This window comes from Haemorhous mexicanus, chromosome 1, assembly GCF_027477595.1.
Source record: "Haemorhous mexicanus isolate bHaeMex1 chromosome 1, bHaeMex1.pri, whole genome shotgun sequence".
Taxonomy (NCBI): Eukaryota; Metazoa; Chordata; class Aves; order Passeriformes; family Fringillidae; genus Haemorhous; species Haemorhous mexicanus.
In genome coordinates, this window is record NC_082341.1 from 130,762,358 (window position 1) to 130,782,416 (window position 20,059).

The window sequence follows — 20,059 nt, forward strand, 5'->3', positions numbered from 1 at the left end:
AGCAATAATACTAGAAATCCTGTGCAATGAAAAGATATATATATATATGTATGTGTATCTCCCAAATGCATTAATTAGTATTATATTAGTATAATAATATTAGTGATTAAAATAATACATTTTCCTATTTTCAAACCATTTTACATATATTTCAGAATTCATCAGAAAATAAAAAAATGTTTTCTGAACTCCTACCTAGGTAGCTGTCTTAAAAATTATGAAATTACATCTTTCATCTAGATCTGTTAAAAATATATCATGGATCTTCAGAACTCTGCCTGAGATCTAACTTTCTCACCAATTTGCACTATTGTAGCTTAATCAGTTATAATAATGGATATTTGTATATGTGCACGTTTTGATATCACGAGTCCATTAGGGAAAGCATGAAATACTGCCTAAATTATTTCATAATGTTTTGATCTCAGGAAGCTGAAAATGCTTGGCATGGGCACCTTTTCTGCAACAGGACTGATAATATTAGAAGACTGGTTAAGTGGGAAGTTTTCTCTAGCATGAGATGAAGCTCAGCTTAGCTGTTGCTTTGGTCCAAAGCTAATTTGTGTGCTGATAGCATTGGTGGCAACACAACATGTTTGACTTCCAGGACAATGCTGGAAAATTTATTTTCTTTGAGCCTGTTAAGTGTTTAGGTATCAGGCATACCTAAATTTTAATGGCGGTAGCAGAAACAAGTCGGGAGGTAAGATGGCTCTTTTACACTCACACAGGCTAAAGTCAGGAGATGGGTGGATCTCAAATTTCACATCAGTTCAAGCTGGTAAAATAAGGTATCATTATCAATGCTGCTCTTTTCCTCAGAACTGCTTTCAGTAGGATTACTTGCAGATTGGCAACTTTATGCTAAGAAATTAATGAGAGTGTGTGCTCTCTCTAAAAGTCATCTGGCCTTGTTATTTAAGTTAATTAATTAATTAGAATCCTCCAGACAATCTGCAGAAATGGCTTTATTAAACCCCTGAGCACTGTAAGATACTGCAAAGCCTCTTTGTGGAGTTGATGTAAATCCTAATATTTCATTGATTTCAGCAAAGAAATGCAAAGTTTAAAATGGAAAAGTCTTCTATACTAATTTTAGCTTTTTGGTTAGACAAATCAGAGATGATGAGCTGTTTTTCATCTTTATAGATAGACATATCTGTGATTAACTAATTAGTAATTTGTGGTATGATTCCAATATATGTTTACTTTTGGCATTGTAGGTCCAGTGGTCCATGGCATTGTAGGTCCATATCGATCAAGTAGTTCAAGGACAGAAGCAAAGTTCTGTGTTGGCTAAAATTTTATTAAATTTGCTGCTTCCAGAATTTCTAGTGGATAACAATAGAAATTGCAACTGCTCAGTGTCCCACAGAAGCTCACATAACACTGTATGGCCTGGAAGCTTAAATCATCACTCAGGCCTGGCACAAAAGCAGACTCACACCAGTGACCCAGACTCTCCTTTGCACTCTGTGTGTCACTGATATAGTTATGTTGTGAACAGCGTTGCACTATGGCAGCAAAATCCTGTTCTAGTGAAAGCAGCCCTGGGAAGGCACGTGTGTGCCTAAGCAGCCAGCAGCAGAGGCAGGCTGCTGCCAGGACAGGCTGTTTAAATGCAAGCCAGCCAGCAAGAGCTGCCACTCAGGTTGGCTCAGGAGCTGATACTACAGCAGTCGCCACCCAGGCTGAATGTGCTCGCTTAGCAGGAGACCCAGGGCATGAAGTTGTTCCCAAAAGCAGACCTGTGGTTTCAAGCCTTCACACAATCAATCAGGTTGCAAAAGACCTCTGAGATCATCGGGTCCAACCTATGACTGAACGCCACACTATCAACTAGACCATGGCACTGAGTGCCACATCCTTAAACACCTCCAGTCTTTCCTTAAACACCTCCAGGGATGGTGACTCCACCATCTCCCTGGGCAGTCCATTCCCATGTCTAATCTCCTTTTGTGTGAAAACATTCTTCCTAATGTTCAACCTAAGCCTCCCCTAGTGCAGGTTAAGACCATATCCTCTTGTCCTGTCACTAGTTGCCTTCCTGTGGTGGTTGGTGTTATTAACTCCAGAAAAACAGCACATACAGTGGAAATATTATCCATCAGGATCTATTTAATGCTTGTAGATGATGTGGTTATCACATATCCTCTGAACAGAGAGTGACATAGTTCTCTCCCAGGATTTTCCTGGAAAGCTGTGAGAAGCTATGAGAAAGTTCAGAGAAGAGAATGAGAAGCAATTCTTATCTCCATTTGCTGCACCTGTTGTTGTGCACATGTGGAATGTGCTATGGAGATTGTTTACCAAAGGGTGGTGTCTTAATTGGACACTGGATGGTGTGTAGATTGATTGACCAATTAGGTTAAAGCTGTATTGGATAGTCTGTGAGAGTTATGAGTTTCCTAATAATATAGTATAATATAGTATAGCTTAATAAAGCAATTGATCAGCCTTCTACAGTCATGGAGTCAATGCTAATTATTCTCCATTCAGGGGACCATTACCACAATAAATGAAGTTACCATCTTAATTTTTTCAATAGACAAAACACAGTTTGTGGATTTAAAAATGGGGCTTTTGTTTTTTTATTTTTGTTTTGTTGTGTGGTTTTTTTGTTTTTTCCAGTGTCATTGCTTCCTCTTAGACCTTTCAGTTCATGAAAAGCAGCGAGGCCGTGTGAGATGTATTATAGAAAAATTATAATAACTACTTTAGACATTGAAATCTGCTCTCAAAGCATTGACTTTGTGATCAAACTTCCATAATTTCTGTTTTACTCCTTGCAATAGCGGTTATAATTTTTTGACTCAGACTGCTGATATATTTTCAGTTAACATGATATGGTGATATGTTGAAGAGGGAAAAACACTGTATCTACTGATAAATCTAATTTGTATTGAACCCTTTATGCTAATATGTGGAGCAGGTCAGAAGTGTTGTCAGATTATCGTAATGACTCACAATAGCTGTGGACTCATAATAACATGTATGTGTAAGTAGTTTATCATCTGCACTGAGTATTAATATTAATTCATCTGATGACTGGATGAGAAGCAAACCCAGTTCATTGAGTATGAGAAATTGGAAACATGGTTCAAAGTCTCTACAGTCAAATTGTCCAGGAAGAGACACGATACACCCAATTTGTTAATGCTGGGTTTGTTACATTCTTTAATTATTTAATAGAAAAACTTTGACAGTTTAATTATAGTGTATAGTAAGACTTTAGTGAACCTGTGTATTAGGGATTCTAGCCGATAAGAAATGATAATTTCTTGTCTTATTTTTGTCTGTAGAAATTTTTACATCTGAGGGAAAGGTCAGTCTTTTAAAAACAAAAGTTATTGCCTTAAAGGTTCATATCCTTACCTGTGATGGATAGTAGCTTGTTGTCATTCTCCTGTTATAATATTGAGTGACTAATCAGATGAAAAATTTGATTAGTCACTCAAAAAAAAATTTGCTACCTGTAAGTCCCCATATAACATTCTATAATATAGAATTCTATATAACAGCATTTTATTTAAATCTTTGAAACAAGGTAAAAGTAAGCTTAATTTTTAATTTAGTAACTTAAAAGGAAAATAAGCTTTTTCTTTAAAAACTTTTCAGTGCCAAATTATGATAACTGGGAACATCATTACTGTCTGTATATCCTTTTAGGTAGGCTCTTCACATGCAGTGGAGGTAGGGAACATGTTCCATATTGCTCAAGAGCCTGTTTGCCTGCCTTGTTCTTTTTATATCTGTCTTGGACCAGTTCTTTAATAGAGCTAGCAGAATTTGTCACTCATGTGACCATTCTCCCAGGGTTAAGTGAGGGAGCACTGGGAAGGACCCAGGGGTATCACTCACCATATGGTACTTGGCCTTTCACATCACGTTGGTGGCATTGACTCATGGAAGCACTGGGAACAGCTGTGTCTTCTCCTGCTGTATTCCATGAACACAAGCAGCAGCATTGGCAGTCTAGATTCAGAGGACGAAACAATTTTTCAACCCCACCACAGGACTGGAAAAGATAATTTGTGTCTTCCTACAGAAGTCAATAACATTACATTGTATATTTCTGAATATGCAGTTTATGAAAACAGAAACCTGAAAAATGAGGAAAGTGGAGTTAGGGTGCACACCAAGGTACAATGCCTTACCCTTCATCCCTAAGGTGGTTACCAGGCAGCCAGAGGATACTGATTTTGGTATGAAGTGAGGATACCTGCGCCACAAGGGCATGTCATGAAGCACTACAATCAGAGTTAAGGCTAATCACCAGCTCAATCCTCCATTTTTAAAAAAATTTTGGTTTGGCTGATGCTCAGTGTAAGCATCACATTCATGAGCAAGGATTTATGAGATTATATTTATCAGTTAAAATTGCAGCTAAGGCATGCCTGTTAAGTTAAAGGCAGAGATGTTATGTGATTTTTAAATTCTTTTTCCCTGTCTTAAATCGTATTCCAACAATCTGTTTGAACAAGCAATCTATGCAGACCAAAAAGGAAAAGAACAGAATATCTTAAGTGTTTAGACATGGTCTTTACTACCAGACTGAGATCTGTGATTTTTCCTTTTCTGCTTTTTCATGGCATTCCTTTGACCATTCTGTCACTATATCCCCTTCATGTTCTCTCATCTTCATCCAATTAAACCATTATGCCTTAAGAACCGAGCTGCAAGTAAAAAGTCTGCTCCTTTGTCTTGCCTTGTCTTGCACCCCAGACAACAGATCTAGCGTGATAAGTCACTTCCTTTTTAAATTTTGCACTTCCACTGCAGTGCTCAACAACACCTCAAAACAAACCCAACAACAAACAACCACAACACTCCCCTCTCTGCCTCCCAGCTGTCACTAAAAGGGAATGCTGTGGAGTAGTTTAGAAGGTGGAAAAGTTAAGAAATGCTGTAGTCAGAGTTATAGCTTGAAATTTATGCCTGTGAAAAGCATAGGTAAATTTGTAAACAGTAGGACAACTTGTAAAAACCAGATATCAGATTAAGATGACTACAGGCAGAGAATCTCAGGACTATGGAGTACTTTTTGAAGCACACAAAATTGTAGGACAAGGTATATAAACATGATTTTCAGAGTATAAAAGTAGCTAGCTTTAAGACCAGAAGAAAATTCAGATGTATTTTTTTATATTTTACTATCCAAGAGTTGTTTTTAAAATAAATCTTGAATTGGGACAAAGTAAGTTCTTGTAAGCAGTCTCCTTACTTCAGAAGGCAATTAGTAGTAAGTTTGGATATCAGTCCTGTTACTATTTTCTTTGTAGAGTTTGACACAAGACAAAGAGCTCTCTCTGATTAGGACATGTACAGCCCTGCAATCACACAGAGGGGTGGGAGAACACTCTGACAGCTCTGGAAGCATGATATGCTCATCTAGAATTTCTTACCTTTATAATGCACTGGGAATGGTCTTTGTGTTGGATCAGGTGATGAAGTCCTGGTGCAGGGCAAAATTCAGGAGAGAGGTTTATTCACTGCATTTTTCCTGGTCTAAAAGCCAATATACAAAATGCAATCAATAAAAGCCCTGATTAATTATGCCTGACAGGAGCACCATAAGGAAGGCCTGGGTACAGCACAGTTGTACACAGGACTGATTGCCAGCATTACATCTGGGGACGAACGAGGAAATGGGGACTAATGAGCCCTCCACTAAGGCCTCCTCCTGCCACCTCCACTGCAGTGCCCAGCCTCGGTGGAAATAGAATGCTAATTAGACAACTGAGGAGCTGATTGTGATCAAGGATTTTGGAGCATTTTATCAGACATTTACTGCAACATACTCTACATTTCTCAGCAACGTGGAAGATCAAGAGATATGAGAGCAAGATGGACAGATGAAGTAATCGAAAATCAAGGTGTTATATCCACATGGACAAATTGTACAGTAAACATAAAACTAATGCATTCAAATTTCCTAGATAAAGGGGCTAACTATGGAATTTTTTTTTGTTTTCAAAAAGCTTTTTGTTTTCAAAGAGGGTAATTATTGAAATTAAAATGTTGAAATCAGTATAATTGTGTTGATTTACACAAGCAAAAAATCAGACTTAAATAGAAAAACAGGGAAAAAAAGCATTTCTCCTCTCTCCTCCAATATTTAATCTTTGAAATGTGAAAGAGTCCTCATGCAAAATGAAAGCAGAAAGGGAGAATATCTGAAAAAGTAGATAACTCCATGGATTTGTAATAATGATTTCTCCTGACTATTGCATTGTCTTAGATAAAACAGAAGAAAATTTCTCCCTCCAGAGAAAAGATTCAGTAGCTCTCTAGACTTCAATTTTTAACATATAGCAAGAAATCTAAAACAAGTAAAACCAAGAGCTCTGCAAAATATGTTCCTGATGGCATGATGTTCTGTTTGGGGAACTGCATCATTTATCTTTATTTCTTGGTAGGTGATGCTCTCTGTGAATACTTCTGGTTTGGGCCATGATAAGAGTAAAAGCAGATGCAGGAAGTCTGTGTGATATAAATAAGGATTATGCTTGACAAAATACTTTTGACATTTTAAGAGGGGTACTGTTGAGCAATTTGCTCTGGTTTGTTGCTCTCCCATGAAAGAGCTAATTTAGTCTGGTTAAAAGCCAGCTTTCTCATTGGCTCTGAAAAAAATTAGTACTTCATATGCAGTCCATATCCATAGCTTCCCTGGGAGCTGGCATTATTAACCAAACACTAGTCCACTCCTTTTCAGGCATGGAAAATTGCTGGTGGAATATTTACTATCACCTATGTCTCCTGTAGAAACACACTCTAAATCCACTTGCAGAGAGTTAATAAGCCACTGGTATAAAAATCTGCATGTCAAATAATAAAAGTAATACTGGTAATTACATTTTTGCTTGCTGTTGGGTTTATCTGCTATATTTTTGGAAGCTGCTACAGGAAAAAAAACAAACAAACCAAATCCATGCCAGCAGCTCCATGGAAGGTACCCTGCTATAGGCTGGGATAGTATTAATTTTCTTCTTAGTCGCCAGTACAGTGCTGTATTTTGGATTTTGGTTGAGAATAATGTTGATAATACACTAATGTTTTGGTTTTTGCTGAGCAGCACTTACACTAAGTCAAGGACTTTCCAGTGTCTCATGCTCTATTAGGGAGGAGGAGTACCCAAAGGTGGAAGGGGGCACAACCAAGACAGCTGATCTAAGATGGCCAAAGGAATATTTCATACCATAAAACATCAGGCTCAGTATATAAACCATGGGTTGGGTGGAAGGATTATTCTCTGCTTGGAGACTGACTGGGCATCAGTCAGCAGGTGGTGAGCAATTGCATTATGCAACACTTGCTTTTCTTGGGTTTTATCTTATCCCTCTCCTTTTAATTGCCATTATCATTACTAATCTTATTTTACTTTGTTCCAATTATTAAGCTATTATTATCATAACCCATTAGCTTTACTTAATTTTTGGTGTTTCTCCTCCCCATCCCAGCAGGGATGGAGGAAGTGAGCGAGCAGCTACTTGGTATTTAGTTGCCAGTTGAGCTTAAATAAAAAGGAAAAAAGGAAGTTTAGGTATCAACTATTTCAGCTAGGCTGCTAAAGGGAAACTTGTCAGCTTCACTACCCTTCTCTGGACACCTTCCAGCAACTCGATGTCTTTTTGTAGCAAGGGGTCTGGAACTGGACAAAATACACAAGGTATGGCCTCACCAGTGCCCAGTGCAGGGGACACTCCCTGCCCTGGTCCTGCTGGCTTCACCATTGCTGATAAAGGCCAGGATGCCATTGGCCCTTTTGGCCACCTGGGCACATAATGACTTATGTTCAGCTGCTATTGATTAGCACTCCCAGGTCCTTTTCCTCAGCTGTCTGGAAAAAAATTATTTATTATGCTAATTTACAAAAATGGAAATTGTTTCATGTCTGAAGCTATCTTTTTGTAATAAGTATATATATTTGAATAGAGCTTTGTTTCATTTTCTTCAACCAAAAAAATTTCCTTGAAATTAAATTTGACTACAAGTTTATTCGGATTTTATTTTCCTTTAAGCATTTTCAAAAAATGTGCTATTTAAACTCTGACATATGCTAAAAATACTTAAGTTTCCAATTTATTTACAAAATGTCTGTGGGTTGCAAGTGTCTCCCAGCACATCTGCAGTTTGGGAAACAGCACACAGAGGATAGATTTGGCCTAATCTGCAGTCAGCTCTTGACTGTTGGATGAGTGTCTCAGAAGAGTAAGCTATGTAGGGTGCCTGTGATACAGATGCACGTCACTTAGTATCTAATGGTGCCATCAAATTAAGTTCCATTTAAGGTTTCTTTCAGCTATAAGGATCTCAGTTAAAGAATGCTTGATTTTAATCAAATGATTGATCATATATTGTGAGGAAATACCTTTCTTTTTTTTTACTTCTTTTATTTTTCTCTTAGTATTTTTTTTAGCATGGTAGAAAAAAAAATCTGGAATGTTAAAAAAGACTGTATTTGGCAATGTGAGTGGACATAGTGAAATATGCTGTAAATCACAAGTTTCAGTGCACTCCATGGGAGACTATGACATTCCAAGTAAAAATGCACAAGGAAAATGATAGGTAAGGCAGAACATCTTTAAGTGAGCTCATTTGCCTTTGCTCTTGAGAATTTTCAGTACTGTCTTTGGTTCAGCTGAATGGGGTTTTATTATTTTAATTAGCTTAATGTCTTTGGCAGAGAACTGCTTTTGGAACAATAGAGGAATAGGATGGGGATGAAATATAAGAAAATTTCACCTCAGCATCCCTGAATTAGCCCATCTGTAGAAATAATTGCTGATGTTAGGTATGCTTGACAGAAAGCTTGCAGCAGCACTGCTATGTTCGTTATCAACGTAGATCTATATTCAACGTATCTCTAGCATGATAAATAATTCTTTTTGAAAGAGAAAAGGCTAGATTTTTTTTAGAAATCACTTATAAGCAATGGAAGTATCAAGCAGGATAATTGCAAGAAAGATTTAAAATGAGCATAAAATGACTGTGGCAAGTTGCTTTCATTTTCCTGGTAATGCCTTACTTAAAAATGGAGAATAACTTTATTCTTTGTAATGTATTTAAAGAACTTTTTCTCTAACGTATTAGACATATTACCTCTAATTATTAGTCTCATCTGGATAGAGATTCTCTTCTGTGTCATCCTGTAAAGCTCATGTAGAGCCATTTTGCACTTCAAATAAATCCAGTCTGTCCTATAGTGCAGGAGTCAAGGGTTTATCATGTAATGAAGCAGACTCTAAATCAGTCTCCCCTGTGTATCAATTGCAGTAATACCTCTTCTTTGGCCTGTATGCAGACTTATAAAGAAAACACTGTAATTTCTCCTGGAAAATTCAGCAGAGCCCATGGCAGGACACTGGGGCTTTGCTTAGCTGGGGACTGGTGGCTGGTGCTGAGCTGATGTTACTCTTAGCCTAAAGCTTTCTGCTTGGATGCAGATGGAAGTAAATGACTGATGTTGTCTTCCATAAGGCTTGTATTGGTCATCTTGGTGGGAAGGAGGAAGAAAAGTGGAAGATATATTGCACTGTTAGGAAACAATTTTTAAACACACACTGACCTGCAGCCTTTTGGTTTTCACCCTCAAGTTACTGGCTAACTCAATTCCAAGTATCATGACTTTTTGGTCAGTGGAAGGAAATTTACAAAAAACATGTTTTGGAAAATGATTGCTCTCATTTATCCTCCTTTTCAATTCACAGCATTTAATTTGGTTTGTAATCTTTATTTAAAGAACAATAAACATGAGAATCTTTATGTATTGAAAAACTCATAAATTTGAGGTGAATATCATTCTAGGAAAAAGAAGCTCTGTAGTGATTAAGCTATGCAGTGAGCTATTAAACTTATTTTCAGTAGGATTCAGCCTGTGAAACCTTCACAATTACACAAACAACATTGGTGAGAGTGGAAAGAAAAAGCATTTTATAGTGTCCCGTATTATGCACCTAAGAAAAGACCCCTACAAATATTTGAAAGTTTATTGCAAGGTTGTATAACAAACTTTTTTTTCTTTTATTCTTCCTTCATACTCCTTATGGTTTTGTGAATCATTACCTGTGGCAACAGTGGGAAAGGTAGTTGTATTGCATTTGAAATCAGAAAAAATGTTTGATAAAATGTAGATGGTGTTCTCAATACAAGTCAACTGTAATGCTGTTCCAGCCAAATCTTTTTTTTTTTTCAAGTATACAATGTGAAAGTATTGCTGCACATAAACATGTTTGTTTTTCAACTACCACTGAAATATCAATTATTACGTTAGGTATTTTACCCTTCTAATTTTAAAATCCTTTAACGTTGTTAACTTTTCATGGTGGGATATTTCCTATATAAGAACCAGGGCACTATCCCAATGATCATCTTTCTTTTTCTATGCTGTGCATTTTTGGGAGTCTGGTTTTAGTTTTGCTGCTGTTTATCTCCACTTATTTAATTGAGATCACTATTTCGTCTACATGGAGAATATAAAAAGATTTAAATATGATAAATAACAGTAGAATCAGCCTAAGTTAAAGCCTATATTTTACTATTTGTACAAATAAAGGATAAACTATCCTCTTCCTTGTCATTATCATTCTCCAGACACTGTGGAGTTCCTAAGTACTTTCTAAAACATCACATATTAAATGTGGCTTGATTTCTGCTTATATCAATTCCTTTTTGCCTTTTTCTCTTCCATGATAGAGTCAACGTGGGCCAACCTGTAAGAAGTTTATTATACTCATGAAAATGAAGCAGCATTGTCTCCTTATACTGGAATTTATGTGAAAGAATTAAAAGAAACCTTTGGTGGGCTATTTAAAATAGATATAAATATATCTTCCTTGATGAAAGGCAAGTGATTTAATTTAACAGAAAGTGTTGAATAAACAGTGTGTTGTATTAGGTGGCAGAGTTCTGATGCCAATGAGTCAGGTTGCCAGAAGCTTTCAATCATGAGTCTCTGTTTTCAGTTGCTGATAGCATTGCCAAATATAACCCATTGTGGCTCTAACACTCTATGCTGAGTATATCCCTCAGATATTTTCTTAAAATTTTGATTTAAATAAAATCTTACTAAATAAAGCTTTAAGATACAAATTTAATTCTCCCCACCATTCCTCCAGCCCCTCTGCCCACTGCATTGCATCCTCCTGCCATGTAGGAGGGATGAAGGGGAGAAAGGGGAGAAAAGAAATGGCTGGACTGAACAGGGGCAAGTAAACTGTGATAAAGAAAAAAAAAATGAGGGGAAGTAAATAGATAGAAATGAAATAAATATTCCCAATGAAGATACAAGAGCTTGAAAACCAGCAGAGGAGGAATAGAGGCAGTTATGTTAAGGGGATGAATAGGGTTGTGTGGGATAAAAGAAAGAAGTAAAGGTATGGGCAGGAAAAGGCAGATAGGAGTCAGCAGAGGGAACAGGAGTTTAGGAGCTACACTGGGAGAGGAACTACATAGAAGGCTAGGCTGAAGGAAAGACTGACAGAGAACTTGGTACAGAATGCTTAAAAACATAGAATATAATTTTTTCTTTAAGATATCAAAATTAATTACATAATTCAAGTGTATCTACTTTCCTTTATTTATAAAATGACAGAGAAATTTTAGTGTGCCTTCATTCCCTGAAGGACAGGACCAGCTGGAGACTAACAGTGTTACCAGTGTTGTCACTGGTTTAGCATAAATATCCTTGCTGAGTACAAAAAGGGATCATCTTCTTTCAGCAGTGCTGTATGGGAATTGTTTTTTGTAAAAACAATTGCACTGTCTCTGAACTGTGCCAAAAGAACCCTAAGGCTACAACTAAAGGACCCAGAAATTATGTAACACCTGAAAATTAAGGTTACTCAGGCAACCTGAATTATCACTCCAGGCATGTATTTATGTTGATCCAGTCTTTCACTCTACCACAACCACCTACCCCCACATGCTGCTTTCTCTCCCTCATCTCCATTCACCCCTGGATCTTTACAGGGCAAAAGGTCTCCCCTGCCCTTGTCACATGCTTTCCTGGGACTGGAAACTCAGGTCTGCTTTGTGGTGTTGGGGATTAAAGACTACCAACTGGCTTTCAGTAACTGGTTTTCACAGTGAGCCTTTTTCTTGCTTGCATCTGAAGATCTTTGTGTGAAAATACAATTATATACCTACCTTGTTGCTTATTGAGTTTTGATAAATGTTATTGATTAAATAGAGCACAATGTTTTGTTTTCTGCCTCAGATTTATTTTTTATGTATATTACTTTATAAGGCAGTAGCATATAAATTTAGTGATAAAAATTTCTGTATCTCTATTACTGTGCTGCTAAGGAGCTACAAAGAATGGTTAAATTCAGATGTATATATAGTATAAATGGACCACCACCTAGATTATGAGCATTTCACTGACTTCATCAAAGATATTAAAATTACCTAAGCACTTAAAGCACATTATACTAACGTGCTTTGAGCTCTGTTGTGAGAGACCCAGATCATCTACAACCATGGAAGATGATTGTTTATTTAACTGCACCTGCTGGTCCATTTCTGTTGGTAAGAAGAGAAGGAAGAACCTTGAAGTGGAAAACATAATATGTGTGATGCTATGGAAATGTTCCCGCAGACAGTTGTGTTTCTGCCCAGGAAATCTTTGTGAAGATCATGCCAAGATCTTGTGTGTTAAGTTACCTCTAGCTGAATCAGTCTCCAGCCCTTTTCTAGAAGGCATCAACGGACAGGCACAAGAATATATCCTTGAGTGCTCCATTGCACTTTGTTGGAAAAGTTATTTTGCAGAAATATCTTCTCCCAGTAAGTGAAACCATTGTAGTTTTAGCAGGGATTGTAATGCTGCCTGTTCCCACCTGTGGCAAGTATTTAATTAAAATAATTTTCTACATGATGATAAAACCATCATCGTACAATGAAACCCTTTTTAGAAATCAGTGTCCTTGCCAAAGATTTTTAACAAAATCAGCATATAAATTGCACTCATCCACATTAACAAAATTAAGGTTATATGAGTTTATAGTAAAGCAACCTTTCTGAATGCTTGTTATATAGTAAAATTGTTGTGGCTGTGACACTGAAAGAATACAAAAGTGACAACACTTCTTCCTACAAGCATCTTTAAATAGTTACATTCTGCCTTCTTCATAGCAACTTGTGTCATTCTTAGTTTTAATATGCATGCAAAAATAGCATATTTTTCCTGCCTCACAAGCACAACTATCTAAAACTCTGAAAATGAAAGCAACACTGAGATGATTTTTGAAGAGGTAAATTAAGATGAAGGAAAAACATGTGTGAATTTAAAACCTCTTATATGCCTGAGCATATGCTAAAATAACATGAAGTCATGTTAAATACCTTCGAAGAGGAGCCGGATCAGAACTAATTCCCTTTTATCATATTAGTAATTGAGATTTTTAACCTTTTATGGAAGGGCAGAATTTTTGAATAGTAGTGGCTTCCAAATTCTTTCTGTTGCTATGTTTAATTCATTTCAATTTGGTTTTTTATCATGTGAGATGTATATTGTATAAAGAATAAGGATATGGAATGACTGAAGAAATACCTGGAGAGAGACGAGAGAGTTCATTGAATTCTTGAATTGCTCACAAATAATATAAATTTATTATTTATATTTTATTTTTTTAAATCTTTGATATCAATATGATTGCAAGTGCAGGTGAGTTGCAGATGTCTTTCCCCCTTAGAGCTGATCAAGTGCCAGGTGTTGACTCACCTCAAAAAGGGTACTACAGATCTTTCCACAGCAAAATCTGTAGGGACCCTCTCCAGACAGAGGCTGCATTTGGATTCTTCATGTGCCCACTGGGCAGTAAGACAGATTTATTTCTCCATGTGAGGACCATGCTCAGGTCACACCTGGTCAAAGACAGCAGGCTCCTGGGCATACTGATACATTTAATCTCTTTTGGCCCATTATGAAGGCAAATCACAAGACTTTAATACTGAAGGTGTAGAATTAGGGAAAACCCTGAAGCTTATCCTCAGGTTCTTAATGCACAATGATGGATCTAAACAGTATTTACACTGAAAGAGTCCACAGGCCTTTGGCCTCCAAAACCTTCCTATTGCTTGTGAGCCTTAACAGATGTATTCTTCATGTTCACACAGAAGAAACCATCTCACAGTGAAAGAGAAAGAAAAATCGGTTTTGCCAAGTGAGATTCACTTAACAAAACATAGATAAAGACTTTGCAAAGCTACTTGTGAGGTGAAGAGTGACTCATTGAAGTGATAAAGACATGGCAATATGAACAGGAAAAACTTGTCAATGTTAAATAAATCCCCCCCTTATTATTTCTCTGTAAGAAGAGAACTATTGGTTCTGTAAGCTTCATGAATTATAGAACTTAATAAATATTCTAGGGCATATGTTTGGTTGGAAGTGTCATGCCATCTTTCAGGAAGTGATCTGTAATTCATGAAGGAATTGTGTGATGCCAGATGCTGTTTTCCTGTAGTTTTTAGACAGACACATAGGAAGAGTATCTGAAAACAACTCACCCACTCAAGCTCAACAACAAATTGTTTGTGCTGCCTTAGGACTCCTTTTCTTCTGTCTATGAGGGCCAAGAAGGAAAGTCACAATGGATCATGTAGGAGGGGAGAAAGAATGAGCTCCGAAATGGGCAGGAATAATCAGAATGAACAGAATGGTAATTAACTAACATAATTGTTTGTCATCACTTGGTCAATTTTGTGTCTTAAAACTATATTTCTCAAAGTAATTGGATGATTTTTATCCAATAATTTATATTTAATTTGTAAGAACTGTGCATAAAATGAGAAAATTATTTTGGATGAGTGAAACCAGATTGTTTTGAAATAAATATTCAAGAAATACAGTTACCACTCTAGGAAAAATCAGCTAGAGTGGGATTTTTCTAAACACTTAGCAACAAAGTTGGTGATAAGAAATATATCTCTAATTCCCCTAAATGTTTCTCAAAAAAATAACATGAAAATTGATGCATGTAAAGAACGCTTTGTGTTTCTTGGAAGTCACCATCCGTTTTCCAAGGGAGACAGTATGGAAATCACAAATTGGAGTTAGATGTGAAAGGAAAGGATACTCAAGGGCATAATTCTAACATCCTTTTACTGAGCTGAGAGTGAATGAAATGTCCTTTTTTGTAAGCCAGGAAGAAACATTTGATATTTTGGGCATTAAACTCTTCAAATTCATATATACCCACTAACAGAGATGTTCTGTGTATAAGAGAGTCATAAATAGGTAACTCATTTTGTTTTCAAAAATTTAGATACTTTTTTACCTTCTATAGTTGACATTTCTGCTTAAGAATTGGATAAAAAAGTTTAATGATATTTTACTGGTTAAATGGTTTTATTTGGTAGGGAAAGTGGTAAAGGGGGTGACAAAGCAGAGGTATTTCAGTACAGTAAGTCTGACATTACAAAACATTTTGATATCATTATACAGGACACCTCTGACTTTGAAGTTTAATGAATTCTTCCCCCTCTCAGGCTATCTATCTAATCTTAAATTGGTAACTGCAGAACACAATTTTCCTTCCCTTGGAGAAGTTTTTTTATGGAAATAAACATATATCATCATCCAGACACTCAGTGATTGTATACCCAAACCAAATTTTCTTAAGCCTTCTATGGTTTCCTGTAATGGAGCAGTGGTCTCTCTGAGCCTTGCCAACTTTCTGAGATAGACCAGAACTCTGTGACTGGATTATAATGAGTGCCCCAAGATTAGTTTTTTGACCTGTTCCATGGCCAGAGTTTAAACTATTTAAAAGGACCCCACACCTTTATGGAAGACCCTTGGATGTTTTCTGTTTACAGTGTGCTCTGACTAGACTTCTTCCTGGTGTTAGTGCCAGATTTCATTTTACATTTCAGCTGCAGATTTAACTGGGAAATGTCATAAATACTTGAAATATTTCTCTTTGTGGCAGGGATTTCTCCCAATGGGATTTTTATAAGTAGTTGAAGTCAGTAAATGCTTGGTATAAAAATAACAAAAAATCTTAAAAAACAGTGTAAAGCTGTTCAGAACCCACCTTCTAGAGCTAGCAGATGATGGCAATTAGTGGCAATTTCTTCCTCTGAGCTTCTGGGAGACACAAAATTAGCATCACTAAGCTGAACACCTTACCTAGATTTTTGCACATTATGAGCTTCCTGCCAGCAGTCTGGATTTTTAATTTAAAAGACTTAATAAATGCTGAGAAATTTTTAAAAAGACCCAAGGATGACCCTTGTTCTGTGCTAAAAGTTCCTGGAGCTACCTGCTGTAGGAGTGATTTCAAATATCCAGAACTACAGAGAGATTAAGTAGTATCTCTTGTGTTCCAGCATCTCATTTTTTCAGCACATGAATATGCATACAGATAGAAGCAAAATTAACTGTGTCATTAAAACAATTAATTGAGACTACATGCCAGAAAAAGAAACTAACTCCACAGTGGTTCCTGGGAAAAAATAGGTCACTTTGGCCAGCAGGTTCAGTTTTCTTTTCTGACCTAATTAAAAAATATTTTGCTGAGAATAACTGTTACTTGCAGATTAGCAATCCAATATCATAGGTCTTTCAAATAATTATTTATGAAGGATATTTCTATTCTAGGTCATACAACATAGGATAAATCTCAGCTTCAGTGACATGTTAATGAGCAATGCCAGAACATGTATTGATTCATCACTTTCATTTAATGACTTGGAAATGTTTAATACTCCTAAAGTATTAGGAATGCTCCACCATCCCTCCATACTCAAGTTTCTAATTTGTTTTGAGGAAAGGAGCTCAAAACTAGGGATCAATATCTTTAATAAGGCTTAAACAGGAGTTGAGTAACTTTTCAAGGTTAAATATGACTGACGAGATTATACAATGGAAAATGTTCTTTTTCATTTTACATTTGCTTAACAAGGAATTACTTACACTGTATGGGTATAACAGAAACATTATAGGAATAATACTGGCAGGTATAAGGTGGTGTTATTGCACAGATACTTTTGCATTTGTTAACTGTCTTGAGGGAATACTTTCTCACTGGATAACTGGAAAATGCTGACATTATAACTAAAATCACTTGATATTTACAGTAGCTTTTTTCTTTACTTCCACTGTGTATAATTTTAGTGAGGGTGCTTAGTTATTAACATATTAATAATATTTTTCCCATATACCCTTATATATGCATTGTCTTCTCTTAAAACTATTATATAATAATTTATTATTTTGTCATAAAGCACCAATACCTAATAGCATTTTCTATTGACTTCTTAGAGCAATGAATGACAGAATTTTATGTTTCTAATAAAGGTGAAGGAACAGTTTTAATGTATGTTTTTCATCATCTTGTTAATTTCACTATTGAAGCAAATGGAAAAAAACCCTTTTTTAATGAGTGGTTTGGTGGTACAAAGTTTCAAATTATTTTTTTCTAGAAGAACAGAAAAAAAAAAAAAAAGCAAAAAACCCACAATAAATAAAAGTTCCTATAAAATGGAATTTCTTGGACATATTTAATAGTCCAAAAATAAATTTGTAACAATTTTACAACTTTTCTATTGACTGCATAAAAAGTATATCTTCTAATGGGTGGCTTTTGATCACTGTTCTAGTTACTGTTAGTAAATTTTTTTCTTTTTGTTTTTTTTTGTGCTAAAATTCACAATATCAGTTTTGGCCTTGCTGGAATTTCCTGAAACTTGGGTTTTAAAAGATCATTGTAATTGCAATTTTCTTATAACCAGCATCATGTATCTATTTATCTGTATATATCTATCCATTTCTATATACAATTTTAAAAAATTCTGTTTATAACAAAATTTGATCCTGATAATTACATTTGTGGCTAAACATCCTTTTATTTAATTTTGAGGTTTTTTAAATTAAAATCAGCTATTATTAATTTAATTGCATACAAAACCAGAATAAAATCAAGATATTCAGTATCTCTATTTTCATAGCTTACAGCTATGAAACCTTTTTCTCATAATTACAATGTATTTATTTGGTGAAATTTTTTTGTTTTCACTGGTTTTTTGTAGCAAATAAGATTAAATGTTTTTTATTTACACTTATTCATTTGAAAATGAAGGACAAATAGAGGGAAAAAATACAGGAAGGTTGGGGGGTTATTATGATGCATACTTTTTAAGACAAATAACAATTGCAACAAATAAACAACAACAACAAAAAAGGTAAAACCTCCAAACAAACCATGGCGAGAGAAAATGGAACCAATTTGCACCTGGTTGGTCTCTCTTTCTAGAGACCAAGAAAAAAGCTCAGTTAATCACTTAATCCAAACTGATTTTCAGAGCTTGGCTTAGGCTGCTCAGGGCTGTTCCAGGTTGCAGCTCAGGGGATGGAGCAGGCAGAGCCTCCCTGGGAAGCTGCAGCCCTGCCCAGCCCTGCTCTGCTCTGCCGTGAGAAAACCTTGCCAGCAGCTCCCCTGTCTCTGCTGTGAGAGAGGAGCAGCTGGAAGAGGGGTTTGGCAATACCTTTTTACAGAACTGGGGTGTGTTGAAGGCCATAGGAGGAGCCCTGAGTGCCGTCTCATTTTGGCTTCTCACACGTCCTAGGGTCAGATCCTGAAAGTGTTGCTCAGTGAGAATGCAGGAGCCACTGGAAACAATTGTGTCTCAGAAGAAAAGGTTGGCTTAAGCTTTATACTATCACCTGCTGTAGTGGCAAATAGCTGTTTTCAAGGGCACTGTCTCCTGGTTTTCTCTGATAGAAACAATATAATTAATATGTACAAGAATTATGTTCCAAACACTAAGACTAGACCTGAAAGACTTAATATGCTAGATTAAAAAGCTAATCAAGATGAAATTTATGACCTAGTGACCATTTAATCACTGACTTTTTAGCACTTTTCTTTGTAGCTTCTAATGTATAGACCAAAATTCCATAGAATATTTGTAGTGGATTGACTTACCAAAATATCTAAAGTGATCATCTTAAGGAAGCAAAGAGAAAACTTACCAGGTTTGTTATTAATCAAAAGGACAAGCTCAGAAATTAAATTCTAATTCATTCTGTGATAAGAAAATTCTTTAGGTCTTGCCCTTTTAGCGTTATTTTAGCCATGCTACTTAAATTCCTGTGCAATTATAAACCACATTGTGTCAATAACAGATAGATTCAGGTCATTAAGTTTTAATTAATAGCACAGACCTATTTGCAATGGTTGAATACCATCAAAGTGACTTCTTATATCTACTGAACATAGGAAAAATTAGAGAAAAAAATTCTCTAATTTTTTTTTTTTTTGTAAAGAAATTTAGCACAGTTGGGCAATACAACTTCACCATTATGACATCTTTACAATATTATTTAAAAAATATGAGTGGTCACCAATTAACAAGTATTTGTTTATTGATAATTTTCATAGAAGTAGTAATGATACATAACAATTCAATTTCAGAATAACACAGCAATGAAGACCATTTACTTCAAGAGAAGCTAATTAATAATAATAAGTATATAATAAAGGATTGAAGTAAGAATGTTTACCTGAAAGACGATGAATAGTTCCTGTGAATTTGCATAGAGTTACACTAAATTATAGTATATTCACAGAGCTATCAATCTGTGAGAAAGATTGATTCCAAACATAAAGAAAATTTTTATATTTTGCAAGAGTTTTATGCTTCAAACTCTATTCAGGTCCTGGACTTGAAACACATTTTACAGGTCAATATGATTGTGCTTAATTTTCAAGAGCAGTCTAGTAGCTTTTTAGAAGTTAGACATATGAATAAATATGTTTAGAGTTCAGCTGAAAAATTACACAAACACAGCCTATACTTTTATATTAGTGCAGGTTTTCAATCTTTATGACTTAATATTTCTGTGCATGAGATTAAAACATTAGATAAGAAGAAATCCCTGTTACCTATATCATGTTACTCTATTCTTCTACATTTTGTTGGCAATGGCTGTAGTATAAAATGTTTACTCCCACCTAGAACACTAGTGGAAGCTGCTTATTGCCCTCTGTAGAGAGGTAGTATTATCATTTTACAGCTAGCTAAAACCACAGTAAAAGTCAACTTTATT